The following is a 6,222-nucleotide window of genomic DNA, read 5'->3' on the forward strand; positions in this document are numbered from 1 at the left end:
TTGGTGGTTTTCTTATTTTCACTAGATTGGTGGGTATTTGCACACAGCCAGTCCCTTTGACCTCTGAACCCTTACACCCATTGAATGTCCTGCCTTTGCCGTTCTAATGCACCTTCCATCTGCTTCCCCAACACCCTCCATCCCCCAGATACACTCAGACCTGGTAGAGTCCTGGCCACTTCTCAGTTTATGTGGCCGGGGCACTTTTTCATTACTTTTAATTGATATGCCAATCACAATGAAAGTTGGACCTTTTTTTTTCTTTTCTTTTAAATATATCTTTATTGATTTGAGAGAGAAACATCAGTGATGAGAGTGTCATTGATCGGCTGCCTCCAGCAGGTCCCCCACTGGGGATCAAGCCTGCAACCCAGGCATGTGCCCTGACCAGGGATCGAACTGCGATCTCCTGGATCATAGGTCGATGCTCAACCACTGAGCTATGCCCAACAGGCCATGGAATTTTACTTTGAACATGTGAACACATGCCTCTTGTTTCCTGGAAGAAAAGGAACTGAGCAATAAAGATTTTCTTTTGTTAGCATTAAGTGGTGTCAGACAACTAAAACAGGGGTTGGAGCTGGGCAGGGGGATGGAGGGAGAGATGAGATCAGGAGCCCTGGGTCCAGTTCTTGGTTTCTCTGGGGTCACCAATCATGATGTTTTCCAATTCTTTGTGAATGCCTCGGGTTCCTCTTTGAGACATCCAAGCCCATTGCAAGGATCTCCTGTCACTGCCCAAGAAGGCACGAAGGGTGTTCTTCCTGGACGTGGTCTTAGAATAAGATGGGCCACATCACCTGGCCAGTCCCATTCCCACAGGATGGGTAAGGGTAATTAGTGTGCTGATAACCTTGCTTTGCTCACTCGGTAAGTAACTGGCACTTAAAGATGCTTTTTAATCAGCTCAGTTCCAATTACAGGTAACCCCTCCTTTTAGAAAGTTTGCTTTACAGCCCTTTGGAAGCAGTACCTGTTTTGGTAACGAAAGAAATCTGAAGACGATTTTCGCTTTTATGAGAGAAAAAAAGGCGAAAAACAGACGATAGTGTTCAGCTTTTGCTTTGCAGTGAGCTGATGGAGGCGTCCTGCTCCCTGAGCAGCGAGGGAGGTTCTGAGCAGCAAGAGTGGCCCCGTCCAAGAAGCTCGTTCCTTCTTGGGCCAAGCTCCTTCCCCAGGAACTGCACCCAAGTTGCCATAGCTTTGAGCATCTGCTTCTTGGTCTGTTTTGTGCATCTGTTGGTAAGATGTGTCCTAAGGTGTCAGAAAAGTCTAAGAGAGCTCATAAGAGTGTTACACATGGCGTAAAACTGGACATAAATCAGCATATCTGGTATGATTTGGTAGGTTATATTTTGGGTCTGAGAATGCTCAAAATTTTTCCATGTAAATTAATGACAATCGTTTCTTCACTTTATGCCACTTCGGCTGGCGAAGGGCTTCGCAGGAGCGCTCTGCTTGAGGATAGCGAGGGAAGACTACCGTATACCGGACTCTGATTCAGTCTTGGGTTTCCTGATGGGTAGGTGCTTTGTTTCTGGTGTTTGGAGATTAAAAATAACGAAAGCCTCTACAGGGTGTTGAGTCCTTCGAGTCTCACCCACCCAAAAGCTCTTGGGGAAACTGGAACTGAATGAACGTGTGCTTTTTTTTTTTCTTTTTTCTTACTCAGTATCCAGAGAAAATTCCACATGTTCCTTCCTGTCTTTTCCTGGACTAGCCTCTGTATTCTCCGTTCCCAGTTAGGAAGTGGCTTTTGGGTAATGTTAGTGGTTAGCCTTTGTTGAACTTTTGCCAGGTACTAAAAATGTATGTCAGATACCTCTTAGAGGGGCAGAAACAGGCTCAGAGTGGTCGCTGCCTAATAATACATGGTTGAGGGGTAGGCAGGAAAAATGGAGAGTTGAAGGTTTTAGCATCACAATTTGGGAAAAAGCATAGGATGGACTAAAATGACTCCCCAGTGACTGAATTTAAACATAAGGGGAAAGCAGAACTCAACGCTCTCCACACCTCTAACTGCACACCCCCTATGAGGGCACCACAAGCCCGGTGCTCATCCCACAAAGAAAAGATGATCTTCTAGGCCTGGGGTGGTCCCAGCTCTAACAGCAAACAGCTAGAATCCCCTAGCAACTTTGTCATCTGGCCAGGAGGCCCCAAGCCACTCCTGCAGTTCCCCAGCTGGCCCCTCCAGCCTGCTGAACCTGCAACTTGAAGTGAGCTCAACTTTCCAAAGAACATTTGTGAACTAATCAAATGAACGCAGGCAGACAGCTCCGTGCTCGAGGTGTGTGCCAGATGAAAGCTGAGAGGACATTTTTAAGAGCCTTAAGTTTATTCATCGGAACTTTAATAAAACAATATGTCCATGGCCTAGGGCAGGTATAATTTTCATAATTTATGGGTCTCTGAGACAGGAAGAGAGCTCAGGGTTTTATTGTGTTTTGCACGATAAATGGCATTCCAATTGTCTACATGATGTTCTTTAAGGACTCTCGTCTGGCAGGAACACAGGCCTTCTGGAGCCCACCTGGGCCTTGAGGCCCGAGGCAAGGGATAATTATGAATACATCTGTATCTGTTAAGCAGGAGATGATTGAAAAACTCCCTCGCTTCCTTCTGTCATTAGAAGACACTTCCTATGCCGACACCTATATTAACATTTAACTGATGCAAGGTTTGGAGCCCTCCCTGCTCCCTTCCTCTCCCACCTTCTCCCCTAGGTCTGGCTTCTTTCTTTCCTGTACCTGAAGAGACTTGGGTAAATGACTGGCTGCCTTCTCATTGGGCATAGTGAGGGGGAGGGAGTGGCTTCGGACCCTAAACAAAAAATCCATCATCCATAAAGCAAGAGAATTAATAAAGTTCCAAGTGGTGCTCTAATTGAAATCAATAGCTGGAATACCTGCAGTCTTCTAGAAAGCCTCACATGCTAACAGAGGTCAAGCTGCCTTCTGAAGTCATTGCCAAAGCTGTGGCTTCAAAGTCAAGACTCTGTATTATCATTTAGAATCTTGAAAACCATCAAGTTAAGTTGATATAATCAGTCTCATTTTACAGATAAGAAAACAGGCTCAGAGAGGTTAAGTCACTTGGCCTAAGGTCACACAGCTGATGAGTGGTAGACTAACAGGCACACTAAAAGCCTGTGCACTGCATGCTAAGGTCCTATTCTAACTTTCAGGCCCAATCCAAAGATCACCTCCCCTGGGATTTCCTGTGTTCCCAGGAAGAGATTTTTCTTTCCACTTATGATCCTATAGAAGTTAGTAGAATAGGTGATTTTTTTAAAATTTTTTTTTAAGATATGTCTATTGATTTCAGAGAAGAAGGTAGAGGGAGAAAGAAACATCAATGATGAGTCATTGATCGGCTGCCTCCTGCATGCCCCTTACTGGGGATCGAGCCCTCAATCTAGGCATGTCCTCTGACCAGGAATCGAACCTCAATCGCCTAGATCCTAGGTCTATGCTCAACCACTGAGCCACGTCAGCCGGGCAGTAAATGACCTTTAACCAAGATTACATAGACTAATCGAGATAGAACTTGAACCTGGGGCTAACCACTGCCCCACAGCACCCTGTGTGAAATATTGAGGCCCCATCCTCAAACTGATCTCAGGAAGGGTCTTCCCTTACCACACAACATTGCTCTTGACCAGCCTTCATGATTTCCTCAGCAACCAAAAGAGGCATTTCCTCCCCAGATCTTTGGAGTTTATGGGTTGTGGTGGACACAGCAAAAATCTTACAGGGGAGAGGGGGTTGGAAGTTGCCCCAGGTTATTTAGAAGTGTGGTCTCCATGGGTAGGTGGGGAGAGAGACAAGTGAAGGGTGAAGGGTGTAGGCCACCCCTCTCTATGCTTCCAGGGCAAAGACATGTTTATCTTTGTGCCAACCTTGGAGTGCATGGATGGGGCATGGACCAGAGAGCCAAAGCACCCAGGGTGGAAATGGAAGGCAGTAGGGGTAGGGGGCTGGAGACCTCCAAGCAGCGCTTCTTCCAGCTCCCCAGGCTATTGCTTGACCAGTTTCCAGGCAATGTTCCAGCCAGCTTGGGATCACTAAAGCTCTGAGATTCCAGGATCTAATTGGAGTAGAGAACTAGTGTCCGTCCAGGTGGGGCCAGTTCCCAGAGTGGGCACAGCTAGAGCCTTGGGGCTCTCTGAGAAGTGACTGCCACTTCCACAGGTCACTCCTTAGGGCAGTGTGGTGGGATGCACTGGGCCTTACAGTCCTACTGCTCAGGTCCCTGCTCAGCCTCCTCCACTAGCCTGACCTTGGGAGAGTCACTGCCCTTCTGACAGTTGGAGGATTAGACAGTGGCTGTGCACAGCACTGATAAATGTTGCTAGGAGCTTAGAGAGGAAAACCTGGCTCACATGGAGGAGCAGAGAACAGAACCTGGGTCTCTTCTTAGCCTCAGTTTCTTCATCTGCAGCCCGACAGACTAGACGATGTAGCAAGTCACAAACTGTTGGCCCACAGTGTTTTCAAAAACTATTGGTTATCATCATTTGAAAAGAGGTTTCCAAACCCAGTTCTAAAACTTCTCTTGAAAAATACAGAGTTGCCCTCCTGGGCCCCCATTCCTCATGGCAGCCAATGGCTAGAGCTGACAGGCAGCTGCCCTTTCCACACTGGGCACAGTCCCCTAGCCTCCCATAGCACCCCTTCCTCTTCCACTGCCTGAGGCCCCTGAGCTGAGTACCCGTTGGCATTAATCATCATGTTTGCATTTGATGTCCCTTTTTAAAATATATATATTACCTGCCTGGCTTTCTACTTGTGTCAAGTCTGATTGGCCTTCTTGAGCAGTTTAACCCAAAACATGATGTCCCGATCCCCGTCTAGAGGGCTTCCTAAGGATGCCCACCCTGTAGGCATGTCACTTAGACACAGGTACCAGAGTTATAATTCCAGAAGGCACATCTGAGGTCATGGAAGCCCCTGGTTCTTCACCTAGGATTTTTAGGAGTTTAAAGGGAGCCCTTTGATATTGCAGATAAATTTCTGGTGTTTGGGTCTGAGAGACACTTTCCAGATTCTCAGTGGGGTGTGTGACTCTCAAAATGTTCAGAACCACTGGTCCATTCCATCCATCATTATATGGGTGTGAGACCCTGAAAGTGGTGGCTTGTCCAAGGTCACCAAGGGTCAGCTACAAAGCCAAAAATAGGAGCCAGGTTTTCTGTCTCTCAGGGAAAGTGTAGTTTTCAAGCGTTTATGAGCCAATCTATAGTGTCTCCTACAAAAAAATTCCCCCAAAGTGGGACATCAACCGTAATGATGCTACCAGTAATCCCCCCACTCAGTCTCACCTCAATTTTCTCTCTGATCTTTACTTGGTTCCTTCCTCATACTCCTGCAATAGGCAGGGGTTTGATGACGTGTTTACGTGTTCACAGCCTGCCCCCCACTAAAAAAGGCTCTGAGGGCACGAAACCCGACCTCCTGTTCGTGATTTCAGTGTTGCCTGGCTTTTGTCACAAAGCACATAGAAGCCGTCCACTGGGGTAAACCGGCAAGGTCACTGGGCACTCCCCCGCATGCCACACCCACGCCCCTGAGCATCGGGCTATCAGTATTTGAATATAGCCCACACCTGTTGGGAAACTTCCAGCCCAGCATCTGGCATATGCATGGCAGGCAATAAATATTTGTTAAATATATTAATTAATTAATGATACACTGAGGGGAGAGTCAAAGAGGAATGGATAGGTGGCCTCAGACTTTATTTCCGTCTATGGCTGGCCATGTGAGAGGCGTAGCATTTTCACTACCCAATCATAACGGCATGAATAATAGGACCAGCTTCTACCGCGTACTGCTGACACTATCGCATGCCAGGCACAATGCCCACCACGTGCTTTTACTAGGTCCTTTAATCTTCACTCTGTGTTAGCCCTTTCATTACCCCCATTTTACAGATGAAGAAACCAAGGGTCCAGAGTGCAAAGTCACACGCCCAAGGCTGTGCAGGCCTGACTCAGAGTCCCTGCTTTCTAACCCATGCATCCGCCCATGGGCAATAGCGGGGTGTCTGGCCAGCCAATGGAGGGGATGGACGGCATGTGTGAGGAGGCCTGTGCTGGAAGCCCAGGCTGCATTCCTGCATCACCCATGGACTCTGAACGTCTTCGGGGCCAGTAGTTTGCAAAACTAAATGTGGCCAATTCCTAGCCCTCAGCTCCCTTTTCCACTGGCCTGTAACAAAACA

Source organism: Miniopterus natalensis, chromosome 4 (genome assembly GCF_054644295.1).
Source record: "Miniopterus natalensis isolate mMinNat1 chromosome 4, mMinNat1.hap1, whole genome shotgun sequence".
NCBI classification, from domain to species: Eukaryota; Metazoa; Chordata; class Mammalia; order Chiroptera; family Miniopteridae; genus Miniopterus; species Miniopterus natalensis.